Genomic DNA, 25,594 nt, shown 5'->3' on the forward strand with positions numbered 1-25,594 from the left:
TTTATAACTATTTTCTTTTTTTCTTTTTTTTTTTAATTTTTTTTCAACGTTTATTTATTTTTGGGACAGAGAGAGACAGAGCATGAATGGGGGAGGGGCAGAGAGAGAAGGAGACACAGAATCTGAAACAGGCTCCAGGCTCTGAGCCATCAGCCCAGAGCCTGACGCGGGGCTCGAACTCACGGACCATGAGATCGTGACCTGGCTGAAGTCGTACGCTTAACCGACTGCGCCACCTAGGCGCCTCTATAACTATTTTCTTTAGAAACCAAGGAGATTTGATGAAACTTTCTCACATCATGAGGTCAGCAACCTAAACTATTAAATTAAAAGAAAAACAAAAATTGCTCATAATGTTAATTCAAAGTAAATAGAAACATAAGAAGTACAATTTCTTATGAAAATAAAAAAACAAAAAGAAAAACTATATTTCAGATGAAATTATTATTCTATTAAGAGATATTGAACAAAGATCTACAGAAGTTAAGAAATTTGCATCATTAATGTCAAAAAACACCTTAGATACTAATGCTACTCTGTTTTATTCTATGTCATTTATCATGACAGTGGATCAACTAAATCTAAAAATTAGGATTAAACTAATTCCAAAAACCTTTGCTTTTTGCTGTAGCTTGGTGTTGTCTCTCCTCTATCTCCAACTTTAAATAATTCAATTTCCCATTTGACATTTTGCATTTTAACATTTATTGATTTAATGGGGTTATAGAATATTATCATTTTAATTTATACCATAAGGCAGTGATGGGGACGTCCAGGGAGAATTTTACAAAAGACTATGGTTATTTGAAAAAGGTTGGTATTCTAAGTGATGAGGCTGAAAGGTTAGATTATTAAAACAAAGGTAAGCCTTCTGGTGTTAATAGAGGGGCAGCAGAACAGAAAACAGAGCCCTCCACATTGCTAAAACTAATACAAACCCAGTGGTGGGGCTGGCTTCCTTGCAAAGGTGAACGTTGGATTTGTAAGGTCAGTATCCATTTCTTGTAAATGTACTGATAATAGGCAAATTGAATCCTGTGTTACTACTTTGTAATATACAGAGTGATGGTGATACAGAAGCAATTCAAATTCAACTTGCTAGATGCTTTATACAAAACTAAATTTTTTCCAGATCTTTCACATATAATGACTCTTTAAAAAAGACCCAACGTGGTTTCTACTATAGACAGTGCATACCTCTGGACTCTCAACTCCATTTGGACCCTTTTCGCACTCACCATAATTTTCTTGTTATTTTACTTATATGCCCTATTTCAAATAAATAAATAATAAAGGTATATTTACTGAGAATAACATTATGCCAAATCATGAGCAATAAATTAGTTCTCAAAGAACAAGAGAGAAAAAAATTAACCAAGTGCTAGTTTCGTTATCAACCTACAGTAAAAACTGATTAATGTATACAGCTACAAGGTTTAAAAAGATATGAATTAACTTTATATCAATATGTGTACCTCATGGTATAATATTTTAAAATATTTCTATGAATTGCTCATATATAAAGGGATAGATATGGAAAAAGAAAAAAGAAAACCCTTTGAATTAAAATTATTTTTAAAAATATCAAAAAAAGGGGAAAATCACTGATTTTAAATGTCCTTTTCTGGTACACATTAGTTCAAAGAAGTGAGGTGTCTTTATTGCAAATGAGTGAAAGAGAAAGTCTGGGTGTGGTTAATTCACAGTCCAAATGTATGTGTGAGAAAAGAGAGAGGAAAAAAATTGGGAAATACTCACCAATGTTTGAAAATCTGATAGATATAAAATGAAATTACATAACATGTAACATCTGATTATTTCATGTAAGTATTTTTATGGTTTACTGGCAATTTGGTTTCATTTTTCTGTGAATTTTCTTCCTCACCACCCTCCCCCTTTTTCTATAGAGTAGTTTACCTTTTTGCTTATTGATGTGTACATTTATCCTGGGTACTAATTTGCTGCTTGTCATGTAAGTACCTATGTCAAGCAGGTACTCATAAAAAGATGGAATGAAAAATATGCAAGAGATTATGAGATCTTCACTTTAGGGTGGTGAGTAGTCTTAGAAAGGAAGGAAGAGAATGAGTTAAGGGAGGATATACTTCAACTCTTTAAAATTTTATTTGTTAAAATTTTTGAAGTAAATATGGCAAAATATGTTTAACCCCACCTGAGAAATGGGACTTACTAGGAGCTCAGATTTCTCAAAGATGAGGGTCTAGGTGGCCCACTGGGCAAACTCAAATTGGCATAGGTTCTAGTCAAGAGTAGGGGAGTCAAGGGAGTGTAGAATGGGATGTAGAAGAGAGAGAAAATAAAAATCACTTCCAAACTTGAGATCAGCTGTGACAGCATGAGCTAAAGTTCATCCTACTGACCATTCTCTTTTTACTTTTCTCAGGACGAGAAACCAGTCAAAATCCTGGAAGAACTGCTCCCAGATGGGGTAAACTTACTATGAAGCATGATACAAGCATCACAAGAGGTAGTTTATAGTTCATTTTGTGGTTTATCATCCAAATCCTTTAGGATTGAAGTACCCTAACCCTTGACTGCTGAGAAAGTTGGCTGTTGATAGCTCACAGTCACATGCCATTGTGAAAATTGTTTACGGTCAAAGGAAGCTTCCTCACCCAGACAACATTCCCTCCCCAAGGCAGTTACAGGAATCCAAAGAACTGAGTGAGTCCCTTACCCAGATTTGAGATTCTCTGGAGGGTCACCCTAGTTTCAGAGCTCCCTGTGAGAAAGGCAGAATCCATTATTGCTACCATGACACAATTTAACCTAATTCACTCTCAGTCTTGGTTTTCGCTCTCCCTCAAAATTAGTGTTTATGAGAGTACTCTTCAATCAACTAAATTCAGGTCATCAGATTCCATTCCTAGGGAGGCTTATCTATTACTAGACTCTGAGCTTTAAAAGGTAAAAGTAGAGGGAAATTATTTTTAGTTTACATTTAAGCTGTCAGCCTAATTCAGTAGGCAAAAAAGAGGTAAGAAATCAAGATAAAATCTTTCATGAATAAATCAGTGCTTTGGAACACAGCATGCTTGTATTTGACTTCTGAGAAATCTGGACATAATAGGACAAAGAAGAATTCAGAAACTCTGAGATAGATCTCCATTCATGAAATTCATGAAGAAAGATTGGTCTATTTTCATACAGTCAGAGTTTTAAACAATATACTAGTCCCCTTCTCCCATTTGTTCATTTATGCAACAGGTATTAAGCTATTCTTATATGACATCTACTTTACTAAGCAGAGATAATTCAAATAAAAGGCAGCCCCCGAATGCAAGGAACTAGTGAGAATATTGGTAATAAACCAAAAGTGACAAATAGTGTAATAGATGTTGTAATAGCCATTTATACAGGATCCTTTATGAATAGATGGGGAAAAAATAGATATAATGGGAGGGAGGGTAGAGGAAGTCTTCTTGGAACAAATGAAGATTGACTTCACCTTGGTAGCACAAGAAGAAATTACTTAGGAGATATGGGAAGAAAAATATGAAAGTACTTTACGTGGGAATGGTAATAGGTTCTGAGACACTTAAGGTAGTGAATTTGATATAGTTCAGTAGATCTGACATAAATATATTTCTTTAAAAATTTTTTAATGTATATTTACTTTTGAGAGAAAGAGAGAGACAGAGCATGAGCGGGGGAGGGGCAGAGAGAGAGGGAGACACAGAATCTGAAGCAGGCTCCAGGCTCTGAGCTGTCAGCACAGAGCCTGATGCAAAGCTCGAACCCACAAACCATGAGACAATGACCTGAGCCAAAGTCGGATACTCAACTGACTGAGCCACCCAGGCATCCTAAATATGTTTCAAAATAAGCCTATAATGGTAGGTAGTGATCAGCCATGGTGGTTCCTGGTATAAAGAAAATTAATTTGAATGCAATCCTGCCCAAACAGAGATGGATATTTTAAAGAAGTTAAAATAGAGGAATCTTCTGATCAGACACGTTCTACAAATAGTACTCTGAATGTAAACTACTACATCCATTCCTAATTTAAAGATCAGAAATATAATCTCACAGAGTCCTGGATAACTATCCAATGGTGTGCAGAATAGTCCTACCCCTTTTCTAAGTCTCACTAACAGGATACAAGTAGATAACTCAGATATGTATCAGAATGATACCTAATGATATTTGTGTAGGGTTGGGGGGGGAAATTATCAAGAGATAACGAAGCACCTTGGGACAACAATGGGGGAGAACCCATCACCACAATTCGAATCAAATGATTACTAAAATTCAGTTTCTCATAATTGGAACTGAGACACTAGAAAAAGGAAAATTTAAATTTAAAGTACTTTAAGTTTCCTAGGGGTAGTGAGAGTGTGATCAGGAAAAAAAGTCTAAAATGGCTGAAAGGGAAAAGCAGATATCATGAAAAATAAATTAATATGCAATAGTGGCCATGCCTAACGGGAAGCCAGAGTGCAATGGAGTCCACATGAGAGCAACCATAGAACTCAGCCCAGAGTTCAAGCAAACTCATCTTATGACTTCCATAGAGGTCAAGCCCTAGGGCAAATAGCAGGATGGAGAAAGTTGGAGAGTGCATGGGGATGGAAATGAAGATGATTCAGCATAAGATCTAAATGGCAGGAGAGGAAAAATAATTTTTTTCCAGGCTTTTGAGTTCAGAGCTGAGACCTCTATAATAACAGATAGATTAATAACAGAAAAAGAAACAAGTTTATTAACATGTACTTTTCATGTATACATGTGAGACACCCAGGGAAAAATTAGTAACTCCTCAAATTGGCTTAGGATTCAGTATTAGATACCATTTTAACACCGAAAGGAAAGGCGGAATATAGGATACAGCAAGTTCACTCCCAAAGTTTGGCTAAGAAAGCAAATACCTTTATTGTCATAGGTGGTAAGAATGGTGCAGTGGAATGGTGTCTTTGGTCTCCCACAAGAATGTGAGACACCCCCAATCACAGACCTGCTAATCTGTAACACCAGGCAGGTGCTACTGGAATGGAACTTTTCTAGCACCAACAAAACTATGAAGATTAAGATGACAAAGGTCCCATATGGACAGGGAACCCTTATGGCAAGCTTCCCTGACACCTGGCACAGTTGGACAAAGAAAATGCTCTTTCTTAGTTCCAGCCCATTTGGCTGTCTACCAGGTTCATGCTAGTACATACATGCTCCAGATGGCAGAGACCAGAGAGAATATTCTCACTGGTCACTAAGCCAAGCTCTTAAGACATAGAACAAATTGAAAGGAAAACCTTATCTGACCTGTCATTCTTTTCTTTATGACAAATGACACAAAAGACAGAAACAAAAGAAAACAATGACCATTTCTGGGAGGAAAAAGATCAACAGAAAACAAGAGTACTCATAACAATTTTGTACCAGAGTCATTATGCCCAAGGAAATAGTTCATACAAATATTTTCTCCTGCTTATCCAAATTTGAAAAGGAAGGGACAAGAAATTTTTATCTTTCTCCTCAACCAGTCACTACAGATCAAGGACCCCTGACTTTGGTAAAAAATTCTTATCCTTCACCTGTCGGCCAGTTTCCAGGATCCCATACTGAGGCTCCAGAGAGAGCAGGGTTTCTCAGAAAATCCCTTTGAGGTTACCAAACTGTGCGAGAGAAAGAACAGTTTTCCCTCTACTTTTCTAGGTTCTTGGCTGAGACACCCCTGTAATAAAAGACAGATTAACAGGAGAAAAATAAACAGAAGTTTAATAACATGTATACCTCCGGTATACATGGGAGATATACCTCTTGTACACATGGGAGATATCTAGGAAAATCGAATAACTTTCCAAAATGGCACAAGCCACCACTTTAAATAGTGTCTCCAGCTAAAGACAAAGATGTTGGTGGATGATAGAGGGCATAGGGTGATGTGATATGCGCCAGGGGCAAATGCTCAAGAAAGAATTCTTGAGATGTTTCCAGTGGAAAAAGGTGTTTTTATTAAAGCATGGGGATGGGACCTAGGGGTAGGAAGAGCCTCAGTGGGATTGTGAGGAGGAATTGATTATATACTTTTAAGTTGGGGTTGGGGAAAAAAATGAAATTCCAAGAGAATTTTCATATGTTAAAGGACGACTTAGAGGATCCTGGTGGTCTGGCTATCATCAATTGAGGTTCTTTTTTGCCTCTAGCAAAGCATTAACATTAAGAAAGTTGTGAATTTTTTAAGGAATGTTGTATTCTGCCTGTCTCAAGTATTTATCAATGGGCTGCAGGTTGTAAGCAAATTTAATTTTATCTACATTTCTTTTGCCTTTGTTCTCCTCATCAATTGGAGGCCAGTTATGGGAGGTTATGAGGAAAAGCACAATATATAAAGGTAAGGTTGTTATGCAGATTTAAGCCCTTGTCTTTATTGATAAGAGTTTCTAGAGATTTAATCATTCTCTTCCCTGGTACAGAGGGAGACACCCTTACTTACAAAGAGAGATTTCTCCTATAAACATAAATGTTTCTTCCATTCAGTTTTTTACCATTTCTCCTGTGCCTGCAGTTAGAAAATAATAATAATAACCAGCTCAAGAAAATCCTTACACCAAAGAGACATCTTCTGGAATGGCAAACTCTGCTCCCCTTCAGTATAATGGTAAAGGGCATTGGGGTTTACGACATTGTAAGTAAGAGCAGAGGAGATAGGGCCTGATGGATCCTATTCCTGAGTGAATCCTGGAGAAGTGGCTAGGTCTAAGAGGATTGGTTGCTAGACCCAAGGAGGCCCCTTTCATCCATGGTGGTGTTCAAGTATACCATATGTAATTTATCATGTGGGTTTTAAAAAAAAGGAGATATTACTAAAATTCCAATGATTGGTGGCTTTTTCCTAGTTCTCCCTTACCTAAACAAGCTTCCTCAATTCTTTTGTGACCGTAAGGAAAGAAAGAAAGTAACCACAACTATTGAGATTGGATTTCCTGGCAAATCAGTTTGGATTTCCTGACAAGTAAAGGCATTAACATTGGTTGATGAGGGAGCTGTGGGGCAAGCCGAGGGCAAAATACAGGCTGGCACACACACCCTCCCCCGCGAGGATGGAATATGTATGATATTCTTTGGACACTCCTGGCTACCCAAGAACAAGGGAAAGGGGATTAAGTGATTGCCATGGTGATGTGGGAAACTAAGGCAAATGAAAAATTAAATGCCCTTACTGCCCATAGCCATTGACAAGTCCTTGAAACAGAGTGACCTCTCTCTAGGAACTCAGCTAGGTTCCTATGGTGACACATTGCTAGGGGCAAAAAGGAATCTTAGCTTAACATCTCAACCTTGATGATCCTATAATTCTACTTCCTTTATCTCAACTACCCCAAAATATATGCTGGCAATCATACTCCCAGTTTATGGCCCCCCAATATACATCTCATGTATATCTCATGACTGAGGTTTTATTAAATGGTAATAAATGGCATGTCCCTAGCAACAACTAATGCCTCAAGGTTCTGGAAACCTTGCTTCCAAAGTACCCTAGAGACTTACTGTATCCCTGACCCCCTCCCCACCTGAGGGTATATAATGAGTAACCTGTCACAACTCCAGTACAGCTCTTTCTGCCCATGGGTCCTGTCCCCGTGCTTTAACATAATCACCTTTTTGTACCAAAGATGTCCTCAAGAATTCTTTCTTGACCATCAACTCTGGACCACCCCACCATCACCCCAAAACTTCATCATTGGCTATATACTTGGGACTCTAAATCAAGTTCTGTTACCAAGAAAATTGCAAAAAAGAAAAGCCACAATTCTGAACCACACATTAATCTGCTTGGATTTAAACCTTTTGAGTATTTTATGTGGGTACACATAGTTAATGAAGTCTCACTGAATTCTTTAAGTACTCTGTAATGATAACTGTAGGAATTACAAACAAGAGTTTCAAGAATTGGCCTAGCAAAATGCTGAGAGACAGGAACTTGGTTAACTCTGTTGTACAATGAAAAGACAATGTAAGACATAAACGTCTTACTGAAACATCATTCACAGGCCCTTTAAGTGAAGGAAAGACCTTGTGCTTCTCACACCAGGATTCCTCCTGGTGAATGCCATACTTTAATTCAAAATTTATATTTTACTCAGTGGAATGGCAGTTCTTGAATAGTTAATGTTTTGAAAGAAAAAAATGAAAAACGAGAGGGTTTCTTATAGAAATTATTTGCAAATATAAGTCCCATTGTAAAATGTAAGGATTAATGTATTAATCAGAGCTTTGTGAACTCTCACATTAAGCAGCTTTGTTATGCTAATTCACTTGTAAATGAAGAATGGAGTGATTCCCATTATTGAAAATCATTCCTAAAGGCCTGATTAGAACAATAAAGATGTCCTTTATGCTTGTAAATTTTGCTAAGTTTTAGATCAGGAGTCTATTTTAGTGAAAAAGTCACCTTATTTTTTTCAAGTTGCTACATATCCATTAGGCTTCATATTTAGTTTTATCCAGCCCATGAAATTAACAAAAGAAATATCTGCTCGGGAAGGAAATAATACAAGACAACCTTGGGAATTTATTTCTTCCCAATGTGCCATTAAAAGGCCAATAATGCATAAAAAGTCAAATGATGCATCTACACCAGAGCTCAACACTACTGACTTGAGGGTTACATAGTCAAAAAAAACTGTGTGGTTCTGGTTCCCTCTTTAAAGCTTTAGTTTTAAAAATTTCAATTGTTGTGGATATTTAAAAATTGAGAGATTACATAAAAAATCCTGATATCTGGATTTTTGTGCAAAATTAGAAGACACGATAACAGCAGCATTGGCAATAATTAATCTTTCCAGTTCATGCCTCCAAACACTAAAGCTCATCTAATTGGAGGGATAGCTGAGGATTGACAGAACAATATGTGAGAAGAAATAAAATCATTCGATCGCAGTTAATTAGAAAGCAAATATTAAAAATACCACAAACTTATCCTTATATCTCCCGTTATACTGAAAAGTAGTCAATATTTTGGGCATGGAGCTTATGAGATGCACAGTATCAAGCCTTTGATGACTTGCCTTGCCTTTTGTCTGTTGAGAATTCTTCAATCATTAATTGGTTAAGGCAAGGAAGGAAGAATACAAATGCTCTTCTAATAGTTATAACAGATTTGATATGAAACCTAATACCAAGGTGGTAATATTTTTCTCAAGACTATGGTGTGTAAGTCAGTTTATTACTTTCTGAAATTCCTTTAAGATAAACAATTAACATGGGCTATATTAGCACTTGACAATTAGTAATATAAATCGAACAATAAACCATTTATTATCCTTTATGAATTGTACAATAGAATAGTTTACAGTGCTACCTGGAGTTTAGGTAACTTGGTCTTGACCCTATTAAAGAAATTTATTCACACATGCCATCCAAGGGAAAATCTCCACCTTTTCATCAAAAAATTGGCTCAAAGATTTATAGAACCAATCTGCTCTTTAATAAATTTTAATCCAATTATTCACATATTAGTAGTACAACTATATGATTAGAGTCATCAAGTCCTGGTTAATTTGTGTCTTTAAGAAATTCATTTGGTAAGAAATAATAGCAAACTTCTTCCCCCTGAAATCAGTTTTCAGAAATAGCAATGATAAGCCAAGTACATTCTAATACTGTGTATCTCAAGACTGAAATCCAATGAAAGTCTTCTCATTTCTGACTTTGTGAAAATTAATGTATGCTGTTTAATTATCTTTTCATAATTAACATTCATAGTTGGTAGTATAAATAAAGAACTAGAAATTGAAGTTATTAATATGCAATGTGATGAAACTATGACATGACTTATTATGACTAAATATGACAATATTAAAATAATAGATTTCAAAGATCTTTGAAGTAGTCACCCTAAATACACACATGCACACACACACACACACACACACACACCCCTACACACACACACACACACACACACACACTCATACATGTCACTCTGAGCGATTGAAAAATGGTCTTGGGCTCAGTCAAGATATAAAGTTGGAACAGAAGACCTGTGTGACTGGTTTTTAAAAGATCTACCAGGGGCGCCTGGATGGCTCAGTCGGTTGGGCGTCCGACTTCGGCTCAGGTCACGATCTCACGGTCCGTGAGTTCGAGCCCCGAGTCGGGCTCTGGGCTGATGGCTCAGAGCCTGGAGCCTGCTTCCGATTCTGTGTCTCCCTCACTCTCTGCCCCTCCCCCGTTCATGCTCTATCTCTCTCTGTCCCAAAAATAAATAAACGTTAAAAAAAAAAATAAATAAATAAAAGATCTACCAACTCTATGGCAGGGTAGAAAAGAAACACGGCCCTTGGCAGAAGCAATCTCAACATCTCTCTAGAGGTATTCATACTAACGTTAAAAAATTTTCCACATATAAAACCTTATAAACATAAGTCCACAAAACAAAATTCAGAAAGCATGACAAAAAAAAAAAACCACCATGAACAAGGATAAGCAGAAAAAAATCAAAATATTACCTCTCGATAATTAAACTCTCAGAATATTAATAGAACATTCAGATGTAAACTTAAAATTTTTTTTTAATGTTTATTTATTTTTTAGACAGAGAAAGACAGAGCATGAACAGGAGAGGTTCAGAGAGAGAGAAACACAGGATCTGAAGCAGGCTCCAGGCTCTGAGCTGTCAGCACAGAGCCTGACCTGGGGCTCGAACTCACGGACAGTGAGATTATGACCTGAGCTGAAGTCGGAGCTTAACCGACTGAGTCACCCAGGCGCCCCCAGATGTAAAGTTTTAAAACCTGTTAAGGATGAACAAAGAATGGAAGAAAGAATAATCATGATTAAAGTGAGGAAATAACAGAAGAATTCAAATCTATTTAAAAATAATAAATTGCGGGGCACGTGGGTGGCTCAGTTGAGCGTTCAACTCTTGATTTCAGCTCAGATCCCAGTCTCACTGTGGGTGAGATCAGCTCATGTTTGATCCTTTGATCATGTGGGATCCTTTGCCTCTTTCTCTGCCCCTCCCCAACTGTGTGTACTTTCTCTTTCTCTCTCTCAAAATAAATAAATAAACATTTACTTAAAAAGTAAAAAATAAAAAATAAATAAATTGAAATTCTTAAACCACATGTAATTCTTGAAACAAAAAATGTGCCTAAAAACAGGCTAAATATGCTGAACATTGAATTAATGAGCTGGAATAAAGCCTTGAAGGGCCACTACATGTCTGCACCAAATTGGAAAACAATAACTTACTTGAACCAGATTCTGATAGAGTATTAAAAATTTATTGAAATGTGTATTGCCTGCATCTCTATCTTTTATAAAGGTTTTAATAAAATATTTCTTATAAATTTTGTTCAAATCCATTTCTTAATGGGTCTTAGAGAAGAGTATTATCCAAAGACAGGTTACATAATATGACCTGTATTTCATAAAATGCTCAGAGTTTCTTTGCCCATTCAATATATAAAACATTGTTATTGTGCATCAGTTACCCTATCCTCAAATTTCAGTTTTCTGGCAACAGGAGCCTTAATCCAAATCACACACATTCCATTGCCCTAGCCGACAGTTTCTAGACATGCCCATGTCTTCCTCAACCCCAGTGCCAGAGCTCAATCTAGTATTTCTTGTATTCAAAAGTAACTGATAAAGTAAACCTATTTGTATTCTTAATGATTAAATATTTAGAATAGCTTTATAAAGCTTATATAATACCTTTATAGAATCCTTAATTCTATATAAGGATCTTTCTTTCTTGCTTGCTTGCTTGCTTTTTTTCTTCCTTTTTTTCTTAATGTCCCTGCAAATCTTATTAACTCTGGCTTTATATAGACTAACTGAGAAAACATCAACAGTCATTACATTGAATACTGTTCTTCAGTTCAGTCATTACAGAAATGATTTCTGTCTTTTCTCCATTTGAAAAACTCTCTAAAGAATGTCTATATCTGTGAGTTTAACCAGAAAGTGGTCAGGAACACAGACTCTGACATCAATGTGTTTCAGTTAGAATCCTCACTATGCCATTTAAAAGTTGTATGACCTTGGGCAAATCACTTTACCCCTTCTTGGCTAAGTTGCTTGATTCAAAAGAGAGGATAACTATTGTATCTGACTTACTGTTGTCAGGATAAATTTAATTTATATACGTAAGGCAATTATGTCTATTCATAAAAATAGTAAATACTGCATAAATATTATGATTAATATCAAATTTTCACCCACTAAATTCATATTGTGTTAATTTTCATAACCTTTATGACTGCATCTGTAGCATGCATTCTTCATGTATTAAGTGACTATGGACAAAATAGAAATTCTATCCATTCATTCATTTGTCCATATATTTATGTCTTTAGTAACAAAATAAATCACATTTTTCCAGTCTCTTTTCTAAGTCAAAATAAACACACAATTTAGTGGAAGAGTAAAGTCATGAAAATGAACAATAAGAACAGATTTTCATTTAACTCTATGGTAACAATACTTACGTTTGCCTGGGGGAGTTAGGAAAGGTTTAGCAGACTAAAAAACTTTTGAATTGAAACATGAAGTAAAATATGTCAGGCCACTAAAGGAGTATGGGGGGAAAGAAGAAAGAAAACTGGAAAATCAGCCCTCCCTTAAACAGTTAACAGAAGATCGAGAGAAATTTGAACTCTGTGGCACATTGAAGGTGCTGGTTCAATCCCTGCCTAGATTAATTCAAATTCCAACATTAATGTCTAGTAGAAGGAAAAAACATTTCCAGGCATAGCAATAACTTACCTGAGTCATTACTGACCTACTGAAGCTGTCTAGCTTTTAACAAATATCTATGAGGCATGTAAGAAGGAAGAAAGAAAAAACAACCCACTGCCAAGCCACCAACCAACCAACAGAAGAAGACTTAAAATATGAGGCAGATGTTGGACCATCTGCCAAGAAACTTAAAATAACTATGATTAATATGTTAAAGGGCCTAATGGAAAAGGTAAACAGCATGTGAGATCAGATAGATAATTTCAACAAGGAGATGGAAACTATAAGAAAGAATCATCAGAAATACTAAATACACAAATACTCACATGCTCACACACACACAAACACAAATGTAACAGAGAAGAAGCATGCTTCCAATAGGCTCATCAATACACTGAACAGAGCCAAATAAGGAATTAATAAACTTGATAGATGAATACAAAATTATAATTGGAGACCTCAACATTCCTTTCTCAACAATTGATAGAATAGACACAAAATCGATAAGAGCATAAAAGACATGAACAAAACTACCAACTGATTTTACCTAATTGATATTTATAGAACTGTTTACCCAACAGATACAGAGCACACGTTATTTTTTTAAGTGCACATATAACACTCTTTAAGATGGGCCATGTTCTCTGGGCACCTGTGTGGCTCAGTCAGTTAAGCATCTGATTTGGTTTCAGTTCTTTAGTAATGATCTCATGATTTTTGAGATCAAGGCCCATATCAGGCTCTGCACTGATGCGAGCCTGCTTGAAATTCTCTCTCTTCCTCTCTCTGCCTTTCCCCCACATGCTCTCTCTCTCTCTCTCTCTCAAAATAAATAAATATTTTAAAAAAGATGTATCACATTCTCAACTATAAAACAAACTTTAACAAATTTAAAACAATAGAAATCACATAAATAATGTTCTTGAATGATAACAGAATTAATTAAGAAAACATTAGTAAAATGCCTGGAAATCCCCAAATATTTAGAAACTACACAATATATTTCTGAATAACCTATGAGTCAGAGAAGTCTCCAGGGAAATTAAAAATATTTTAAGCTGAATGAAAATGAAAATACAGCAGATCAAATCATTGGTACATAGCTAAAACATTGCTTAGAGGGGAGTTTATAGTAATAAATATTTATATTATAAAATATGTCTCAAATTAGAATTCTAAGCTTTTACCTTTAAGGGTAAATTGAATGTAAAGCAAGCAGAAGGAAGAAAATAATAAAGTTAAAAGCAAAAATCAATGAAATTGCAAACAGGAAAATAGTACAGAAAATCAATGTAACTAAAAGCTGGGTTTATTTTTTTTTAAAGTCAATTAAATGGATAAGCCTTTACACAGACTGAATTTTAGATAAGAGAGAAGATGCAAATTATTAATAAGAATGAAAGCATGGACATTACTATAGTCCATACACATTAAAAGGATAATAAATAAATACTACAAAGAATTCAGTGCCCATAAATTGGACAACTTGGATGAAAGGGATCAATCTATTCCTTAAAAGACACAATTTACTAAAACCTATTCAAAAAGAAAATAAGGTGACTCATCCTACTTCAATGAGGGAAATTGAAGTACCACTTTCAAATATTCCAATAAAAAAATTCCATACCAAGAGTATTTTACTGATGAATTATAGAATTTATAGAAGAAATATCAGTTCTTCAAATTGTGTTAACCTTTAGGGAAAATATGTGAAGAGTATTCAGGAACTACCTTACTAATTTTGGCTACTTTTCTTTAGTTGCAATATTATCTCAAAACCAGAAACATACAAAAAGTAGAGGGAAGGAATAAGAGAGACTTCTAAAAAGGTTGCATTTTATAGAAAGAAGCAGCATATTGATTATTTGAACTATTGAAATTTCAGAGAATTCTTGAGGCTTCCAATTTTGATTTTCTTCAGGATGTTCTTTCCAGGACTATTTTGACTAATCAAAACTTATTATGAATGTATACTAATTTAGAGAGTAAGGTATGACCACTGAGATAGACTTACAGATCAATAAACAAGATAGAGTCTAGGAATAGAGCAACACAGTTGATTTTTAACAAACCTATCACTATAATTCATTGAGGATCCATAGTAATGTTAGGGCAACTGGATGTCTACATGGGGAAGGAAAATAAGACTTGATCCTCACTTCACAGCATACACAGACATGAAATCAAAGTGTGTTATAGACTTCATGTGAACACTAAAATAATATTATTTTAGAATAAAACATAGAATGTTTTTAAGACTTTTGGATAAGTAAATATTTCTAAAATGGAAATAAAGCAAGGGCTCTAATTTATTATAAAACTAACACAACTTGATTTCATCAAAGTAAAATGGTTATGTATTGGAAACTATAAAATTAAGAAAGTTAAAAGGCAAGCCACAGACTGACAGAAAATATGCTATACATGTATCTATCAGACTTGTGTCCAGAATATATAAAAATTTCAAGGTAAGACAAACCAATTCATTTAAAAATGGGCAAAGTCTTTTTTTTTTAAATTTTTTTAACGTTTATTTATTTTTGAGACAGAGAGAGACAGAGCATGAACAGGGGAGGAGCAGAGAGAGAGGGAGACACAGAATCTGAAACAGGCTCCAGGCTCTGAGCTGTCAGCACAGAGCCCGACGCAGGGCTCGAACTCACGGACGGTGAGATCATGACCTGAGCCAAAGTCAGACGCTTAACCGACCAAGCCACCCAGGCGCCTCAAAAAAATGGGCAAAGTCTTGAAGAGAAATTTTACAATAAGAAGATATTCAAGTGGCCAATGAATACATCAAAGCATTTTTTAAGACATGAGCCATTAGAGAAATGCAAATTAAAACTACAAGTAGATACAACACACTTATTAAACTGTCTAAAAGTAAAAAGATGGAAAACACTAGATGATGGTGGATATTTGAAACATGGCTCATACTTTGCTGATGGGAGTGTAAAATGGGAGAATCATTTTGGAAAACATGTGGCAATTTCTTTTAAAGTTAAACATACACCCCCTCTATAACCCAACAGTTCTATTCCTTTCAATCCTGAAATTCCTGAGATGAATAAAAACATACATCCATAAACATATGCCCAATACTTTCATAATGTGAAAGCAACCTAAAGGTCCAGCAAGATAAGAAATGGCTCAACAAATGTGATATATTACATAATAGAATATTACATAGAAATGGTAGGGACTAGAGCCAGGTACATTGTGTTAAGAAATAAATGAAAGAGCAAAGTGTAAACTATACCTCTTATGTAATTTGTTCTCAGTTGGACATTACTGCTCTCCAGGTGGAACTTTCAATGCACATGTGTGCGTCTGTGGTTTCCCATTAATATGAATGTACTTCTGATATTTAATACAGAGGTGAGCAGGGAAGCTAGACATCTGGCAATTCATAGGACATAACAAAGATTTTTCCTACATTCTGATCAGCTTTTGAAATATCTCTGACATATTGATATAGTCTAAAATAATGTTAAGAACTCTCTTTCCCTAAAACCTCAATTCATATAACATACACAAAAATGTTTTTATGTAGTTTTAATGCACACTGTATTTTTCAGGAAAGCAGCTATCATGTAAATCAACAGAAGTTTTACTTTGTGAAAACTTGTTCTCACCTTTAGAAAATACAACACCAGCAGCAATGTTAATGTTTGAGATTCCAGAACAACACATTCATATCAATCTGTTTTCATAGCTGTTGAATTAACAAATATTCTACAAACCACAGTAAGTAGCTTATTTCATTATGTCTTCTATATGAGGTCATATCTAAACATTTTCAAACTGAAATGTATATTGTTATAAGATATTTTTATCTATTTAGTTTATATTTAGAGTTTTGTACTTATAATAACCTAATTTGTAGGTTATTATCTATGTGTTTCATTTTAGGATAGAAATAGGGTGTTAAAATATTTATAATACAATGTTTTAAGTCTAATGGAGTCTAGAATCACTGTTTTACAAACTTGTGAAAAGAAGAAGAATGTAATGGTAATTAAAGGTATATTTTTAAGTTAATTTAATTTAATGTAAAATTGGGAAATTGAGGAGATCTTAGGTCTATAGACATAGGCAGAAGTGGCAATGAAGAAGAGGCTAGATATACAGAAGGACAATGTGGGTAGTATTAACTTAAAGAGATTAAATGGGATGGTTAGAAATATAGTTTGTCTTAATACACCCACTAAGATACACCTGATAAGTCCTACACCAGTTATCACCTATATCAGAGTCTTTATATGTATTTCTGAGTAATTTTTTACTGTTTCCCATTACCATTGTCTTCCCCAATTGACTCGTAAGTTCCTTAAGTAAAGGGGCCAGGAACTTCAATCATGTACATTGCCAAGCAGTTAAGTTAACATGTGTTAAATGCTCTCGTAGTTAATTACCCATTTGAGAATGGAACCTGACATAGATGCTGGGTGCGGAATATTGAGGGGACAGAGAAGGGCCTGGATGAGACAGAATGCACACCCAGCTTTGTTGCCAGTGATGCAGCCGTCCTCTCCTCTACCTACATCTTTTATCTCTGACTTTAAAATATCAAATAATGGATGAGAGTGGGATCCCAGCCAAACATAACAGATGACTTGACTTTGACCTTTGAAAAAGTCAAGCTTTAAGTAATAGTTGTGACTTGTGGGATAAATTACTTCGGCAATGGAGGGCAAGTGCCCCATGGGCCAGATCAGGTTAAAGTTACAGTATTTTGTTGTACTGTCTTACCTTGGCCTGATTCTTCTGTATAATAAGGCTTTAGAGCTACTCACATTTCGATCCTAACAGTAACAGCAAGAAAGTATTCTTATCTCTGTTTTTCAGATGAGGAAACTCAAGCAGGGGGTTATATGACTTGGGTAAGATCAGTCAAGAAATCAGCAGGTTGAAAATAAACATCAATTCTCCTGAGGTCAGAACTTGTGTTCCAAAAAGACATGTTACCTAATCATGCAGAAATGTAATAATTGAAAGAAAATATCTCTGAATTTATTCTTCCAGATTTTGATCGCTTGAAGTCAGGTTAAATGAAATAGCAGACCCTGTAGAAACATATAACTTGGAAAATATTTACTTTATAATAGTAAATGACATGGTAGCACTCAGAAAGCACCTTCTCAGGTATGTTCAAGTTGTGCTTGGCCCAGTTACTGAAATTAAAAGATATGAATTCTATATCTAGATTTAACACTAACTTATTTGATGTTGCTTTAATCATTTTAATTGTTTAGGTTTTAAATGTTTGATCCATTATATATACATATATGTGTGTGTTTGTGTATGTGAATTTTGTATACATAAAATTTATATAAATATGTAAAATTATATATGTATACATATATATACATACATTGTGTATATATACACACATATAGATATATGTATACATGTAATATGTTAGACACATCACAGTACCTGTTTCATAGGATTCATCCATCCAGGAGTAGCTATGGGTCATCTATTATTCACCATGATTTTAAGGGTAGAGATTAAAAGAGAAGTCACGTAAACAATCTCAGGAAAATAGATTGTAGCCCTTTATGATGGAAAAGTGCTCAAAATTTCACAGAGTCTGTTGGATACTCATTCATATTGTAAGATCTTACAGCATCAATTTTTGAAAAATATCATCATTGTCATCCTCTGGCACTGTATTGTTCCTTCCCAGATTTATTTTTTACACATAGCACTTGTCATAATCTGATATTCATATTTTAGAATTATAAGCTCCACAAGAGAGGAGAGTTACGTTTATTTTTCCTTTTTATGGCCCCTGCACTTAGAAAACTGGTTTGCATAGAACGCACTTTTTAAAACATTGACTGTATGAGGTGAATATGAGAAATTCTGATAGATTAGTTTAATCAAGACTTTTCTGGGCTTATATCTTTAAGAGAACTCCACATAAATTATCTATGTGCACAGCTACATAATGATCGCTTATGCTATCCTTAGGAGCTATGCCTGCCAAATTGGTCAATGTTTTGCCCTGTCTTTGTTCTATGTGGTCTTTGCCCTGTCCTAGAGGAGCTGCGATTCTGTGCATGCAACAAGGAAACAACTGGACCAGAAATACAGCTGTTAAAACTTGTCAGCCCAACAGGAATGATGAATCTATGTTGAGAAATAAATGGGTATTTTATTGGAGTAAGAGTTAACTTCCATGGAAGGAAAAAAAAAGGTGGAAGGAAATAAAAAGCTCTGCCACATACACTTTTGGAGGTAACATGTTTAGAGCTCTATCCTATTTAGTGTTTCCACATAACCAGCTCACAGACAGCTGCATTAGTATTTGGACATAATCTTTCCAATATAGAAAGTAGTATTTCAAGTCATTCCAGCAAGCATTGAATTGATACGGCCATACATCGTTTTTAATAATGAAAGCCTATTATGCCATTTTTTTCCCTAAAATCCCAGATAAGGTTCTAAGTCCTAGAATTCAATTCAAATATTCTCTTACTCTCTTATTCTTAGGGCCATATCCTAGAAAGAAGCACAGCATATGATTACTAGGTGTACAATAAATCCTTCCCACATAAATGAATTTTAAAAAGCTAGAGAAAGGAAAAATTCAAGATATTTCCCAAATATTACACACGAATGCAATTGTATGATTATATTTTATTTTTACTGCTATTGTGTCTACATTGTTTCAATCCGTACAGTTATTATAATTATAAGCATCAATTACACTCTATATGTTATACTAAAAGAATTATGCTCTGCCATTCAGGCTATAACACAGGGAGGAAGAAGTCAGGCCCCCTCCCTTGGAATGAAGGGGCTGACGTTCTGGACAGAACAATCCAGAAGTAACTGAAGAGCAGAGCACTGAAGAGGAGAGAGAAGCTCAGAGAGAGAACCCTGGAGACCTACAGAGGATCCCTGCAAGTGTTCAGCTGAGTACTGAACTGTTATGTAAAAGGAAGTGATCTGTATGTAACCAGGGAAAGGGTCCTCTGAAAGGATAAGGTGTAATAGTGCCCTGTGCTCATACAAGACTGAGAATAGTGTCAGTTCCCACCATCCACATGGGAAAACCTCAAGGTTTATAGGGAAGTGAGTACACAGAGTGTCTTGGGTTTTACTTAAGTAATGAAGAGGAATTAGCATTAGATCGAGCTTTGCTCCAGTCCTCCTTAGCAAACCTGTCAACAAGAACCAAAAGACAGCCATTTCTTTTTTTTTAAATTTTTTTTTTAATGTTTATTTATTTCTGAGACAGAGAGAGACAGAGCTTGAGTGGGGGAGGGACAGAGAGAGAGGGAGACACAGAATCAGAAGCAGGCTCCAGGCTCTGAGCTGTCAGCACAGAGCCCGATGCAGGGCTCAAACTCACAAACCGTGAGATCATGACTTGAGCCGAAGTCGGACACATAACCGACTGAGCCACCCAGGCGCCCCAAAAGAGAGCCATTTCTAAGTAATGAAGCCATTTCTTAGATCTAAGTCTAAGAATGTTTATAGTAAGACAAAAATACCTAGCATCCAAAAAAGGTAAAATTCACACTGTGGGGTATCAAATAAAAAATTAACAGGCATGAAAGGAGGTAGGAAAATAAGACTCATGATGTAGAACAAAATTAATCCAAGCTGACTCAGAACTGACTTGGATGTTAAAATTAGCAGACAAGGACATTAAAACAGTTATCATAACTGTATTCCACATGTTTAAAAAGTTAAGTAGAGATAGGAAAGATATAAAAAAGACAAAAACCAAACTCCTAAAAATGAAAACTAAAATACCTGAGATAAAAAATACACTCAATGAATTTAACAACAGATTACACACTGCAGAAGAAAATATCAGTGAACAGGAGAAACCATCCAAAATGAAGCACAGAGAGAAAAGGGAATTTAAAAACAAAATGAAAGAGCACTAGTGAGACGTGGGATAACTTCAAATGCCCCAATATACATGTAATTGGCATTCCTGAAAGGATTGAGGGGAGCAGAAAATGTTTCAGGAAATAATGGCTGAAAATTTTCTAAGTTTGGTAAAAACTAAAAAACCCACAGATCCACAAATCTCAATGAATCCTGTGCCTTAAATACTTTTTCTCTGAAACAAACAAAAAAAAAGCTAGACCAAGTTACATCATTATCAAATTTCTCAAAACCAATGATACAGAGGAAACTTACATTTTTAAATGTTTATTTATTTACTTATTTTTGAGAGAGAGTGCACATGAGTACACAAGCAGGGGAGGGGCAGAGAGAGAGGAAGACACAATCTGAAGCAGGCTTCAGGCTCTGAGCTGTCAGCACAGACAGGGTGTGAACCCATGAACCATGAGATCATGACCTGAGCTGAAGTCAGATATCTCACTGACTGAGCCACTCAAGTGCCCCATACAGAGGACACTTAAAAACAGCCACAGTAAACAGACATGCTATACACAAAGAAACAAATATCGGGATGACAGTAGATTTACTATCAAAAGCAATGTTCTTTGTTAATTACCAATATAATAATTATCAATTAGCAATACTGATAATTACCTTTTAAGTCAAGAAGGTAACTATTAGAGATTTTGGAGTTAAAAAAGAAGAAAGCAAATAAGTAAGGCATTTATTAACTCCAGTGAAAACAGAAAGTTACAGAAGAAATGATTATTATGATCATAATATACAGCATTGCTCAGTTGTAAATAAGATTTAAAGTGATAATATGAACACTATTATATACCACATTTTTTATATGTGGTATTATATACCACAGTTTTTAAAAATGTGTATAATTATATTGGGAGGACATGATTATGCATGTGCATTATAAGAAAGCAAAGACCTTGCATTTTATATGGGTGTAATTAATGACATTTAATAGTGGTAAAATGAGTGAGCTTATGACACATTACTCAGATATTTCAGAAAAGACCGCTCAGATGGATGAAAATGGTTGCTTTTGTGTCAGTGCTGGCTTCCCGTGAAGCCATGTGATTCCCATGCGACTACACAGGACCCCAGACTCTGAGGGGTCCTATGCTTGATTTAATGCTCTGTTGTTGCAGTCTTGAAGTCTTTAATAATTTTATCTTTGAACTTACGTCTTGTGAGTAAGGTCTAATGGGACTGTAGAGCATATATGGAAGCAGTAGATACATACAATGTGTGTCCCCACTGGTCCTTGTTAGCTCATGTGTATATAACATTTGAGATGCCTCATTAGCTCAGACTTCTGGTGGACCCATAACTGGTGGTAGCTCAGCAAGTCAAATGGTGGAAAGTATGCATGTTACATCTATAACTGAGTTAGTGGTAGTGGAACTTCCCTGAATTAGCCAACCACTTACACTGAAAATGATAACATAGAAGGAAAGGGAAGGATGAGCCAGAGGTAGAGGGTGTTAATAAAATGTGTATGCATGTAGAAGTAAAATAAAAACAATCAAGTCATTTTGTGCAGTATGTCCATGCATATTCATATACAAGCTATGGAATATGAATTGTGTAATTTTGGTGATTCCATATACAAGTTAAATGCTTTTATATTTACATTTTAATACTGTCATCGCCTAATATAAAGATGAATGGCAAGACTCGTTAAATAATTTTTTTACTTAAAGTGACATTAAATAAAAATAAAACACCATTACAAGTTGCAAGGCAATGGAATAAAGGAAGAAAAATGTTTACACTTTAGTACCTTTAACAGTATTTTTTCTTGTTTTTAGAACAAAAGTTCCCATATTTTCATTTTGCACTGGATACCACCAATTTTGTAGCTGGCTGTGCTTCAAGAATCAAGATCTCAAAGGTAGGGAAAGGGGGAACTTTGGTTTTCCATATAATCCCATTGGATTTTTTAATGAGACATATGCATTGTTTTGCTGGAAACAAAAATTGAAATTAAAATGCTAACAGTAATAGGTACAATTAGCCAGCTAAAGAGAGGGGAAATAATTCATCTGACCAAGGAACCACGTGTGAAAATGAGGTGAAGTATTGGTGAGTTCTAAGGATCAAAATCCTGGAGGCAGGCCAGAACATCAAGAACCTTAATGGTGAGTAGACTGGGAAAGAGTATGAGACAGATCAGGAAGAGTCTTAGGATCCATGTGAAGGAGTTTGGATTGGATTTTTCAAGTGATAGAAGACACTGAAGTTGTTAAACAGGACAGATTTTACTTACAGCAGGCTCAATGGTGCAGCAATGAAGGTAATTACACTTTTCGAGGCCACGCCCTCTCTAGAAATTATAATACATGATGATGATTAGAAAATGAGACGTTTGAGTGAATCATCCAACTAAACTTGCAAATCAATATATCAGATCTAATTTTAAGTAATGTGGGTGAGTTTATCAAAGTGATTAAAATTCACCACAATGCTTTCAGGATCAAAATAAAAGAACACTCTAGCGTTCTTTTGAAGAGATATATTTTTCATGAATAATTATTTTCAATTTTCCTGCACAGAGTATTACTTTATTCTAGTTACTACTTAGTAGCAAAATGGCCAGAAGAAGCCTTCTGATCTTCCTGTCATATCATTATCACTATTTTATTTTACCTTCACCTACAGAGGAGGGATTTTATTTCAACTGCATGAATGTCTTCAGATTTTCCTAAATCGACTGATTCCAACCTAAATGCAATGGTACCTTTGCTTGAGGTGGGAAAGGGCCAGGCAGAGAATTATTCATCTCTGCTGAGTAAATCATTCAGAGCCAGGTAACTTAAATTTCTAGAGATGATGAATAGCTACATAGGCAAAGGTAAAGGCAACATTTCCTTTGGGGCAATGGAGGATGATGAAAATCATCAATGAGCTGCTAAAGAACAAAAAAAAAGTAATGCAAATGTCCTTAGTATTCCTCAATGATGCACCAAAAATGCATTAAAATGTTAAAACTATTGTTATAATTTGAAAGCATGAAAATTGTATATGCCTCAAACAGAAAATGGAAAAGATAATACAGAATCACAAAATTGTGGATTGATCAAGTGGATTCTGTTGACAGACCTTTTTTGCAGCAGATGGAACCTGTTATCGTAAAGCTATGAGACAGAAAAACTTCATAAAGATCGCTTTGAATGTCAGTTTCCCTGTGTTATATAAATTTAGGGATTTGAGACATACAAAAATGTGTGAGATAAAAGATACAATGCAGGATGTATTCTAATACACCGTAATTTATTGCTATTTTTACATTAAATAGCACATTCTTATAGCGAACATTATTCCCTGTTCAGAAGTTATGCCACTGGTTCCAAGCTAGTTTTTCTAATAAAGAACATTGTGTACAATATGAATTTCTCTTAAAACAGCACATGTAACTAGTTTAACCTACTAGCTGTGCTTACTAATTCAGTCATAGTTCTTGAAAGCCACACACATTTGGTTCTATACCAATAGACTGGATGAAAAGAAGGTAGAAGGAAAGAATTGTTTTTTATGGTTAAAAAAAGAAGACCTAGGGGAAACTGTTTATAGTTTGTTAAAATTCATGCATCTTCAGGAAAAACTAATAATATCAGATTTTAACTATGTTTTGGAAAGTGGGCATTTCTCCTGCATTTGTTAATTTAATTGGCACAGTAGAAGTTTTAAGTGTCCTTTCACCTTTGGATACGGAGCTGTAGTTTTAGCAACAGTCTTTCTAAAACAGTAAAATTATTTAATAGAAGCTCAAGATTCCAAAGGTTGTTTTAGAAAAAAAAAAAAAGATCTTTTGAGTAAAAGGAGTCTTCATAATTTGGTGAAGGGAAGCTTTTAAGAACCAGTCAACACATACTTTATAATCAGCTGCTTTAGGGCAGGGAGTGTCTCAGGGCATCAGCGACTGTGATCATTTGGGGGGGAATGAATCCTTTAGCAGGATCATTTTCCTCTTCCCTAGGATATGTAGCACTGGTCTTAACAATGTCCTGCTGGGAAAGCAAGGGGTTAAGAATGATATATTGAGGTCCCAGCACTATGCTGCAAATGCAACATTTAAATGGCTATTCATTGGTGCATCTGGGTGGCTCACTCAGTTGAGCATCAGACTTGATTTTAGCTCAGGCCATGACCCCAGGGCCTTGGGATCTAGCCCCACATCATTCTCCCTACTGGGCATGGAGCCTGCTTAAGATTCTCTCTCTCTCTCTCTCTCTCTCTCTCTCTCTCTCTTTCTCTCCTTCTCCTTTTGCCCCTCTCCACGGCTTGCACAATATTTCTCTCTCTTTGAAATACAGAAATCTTTAAATTTAAAAAAAAAGAATGTTTGGGGCGCCTGGGTGGCTCAGTTGAAATCAATCAACTCTTGATTTCAGCTCAGGTCATGATCCCCAGGGTGTGGGATCAAGCCCCATGTAGATCTCTGCACTCAGCATGAAGCCTGCTTAAGATTCTCTCTCTCCCTCTGCCCCTTTGCCCCACTTGTGTGTGCTCTCTATCTAAAATAAAAGAAAAAAAAGAAATCTTTAAATAAATGGTTATTCAGAAAAATTCTAATGAGGATGAACAGTTAATACACTATGTTAGTGAAGATATATATACATGGATTATTGGACACTTATGTACTATTTGTAAAATCTTTGAGCTTTTCTGTCTTTTTTTTTTCATAAAAAACTCAACACTAGAAAATCCTCAGAGACATAAAAAGGAATATTTGAAGAAATTAGAAGCTCCTGAAGTTTCCTGATTCTCCAAGGGCAGAGGGAGCAGGGCTTTATGGGACAGAAGTGCTTGGGGGGTGGGGGTGGGACGGCGCCTGGGTGGCTCAGCGGTTAAGTACCTGACTTCTTCTCAGGTCACGATATTGCGGTTCTTGGGTTGGAGCCCTGCATCTGGCTCTGTGCTGACAGCTCAGAGCCTGGATTCTGCTTGGGATTCTGTGTCTCCCTCTCTCTCTGCTCCTCCCCCACTCATT

General features: G+C 35.6%; 1 long non-coding RNA gene across 1 annotated transcript; it reads left to right on the forward strand.

Moving 5' to 3' along the window:
• Positions 1–288: 288 nt before the first annotated feature.
• On the forward strand, positions 289–19,930 carry LOC109493387. The gene is made up of 5 exons (XR_006588194.1): positions 289–2,488; positions 16,287–16,455; positions 17,734–17,853; positions 18,758–18,954; positions 19,469–19,930. It is a non-coding gene; the product is annotated as an uncharacterized LOC109493387 (long non-coding RNA).
• The last annotated feature ends 5,664 nt before the right edge of the window (positions 19,931–25,594 follow it).

Source organism: Felis catus, chromosome D3 (genome assembly GCF_018350175.1).
Source record: "Felis catus isolate Fca126 chromosome D3, F.catus_Fca126_mat1.0, whole genome shotgun sequence".
Lineage (NCBI taxonomy): Eukaryota > Metazoa > Chordata > Mammalia > Carnivora > Felidae > Felis > Felis catus.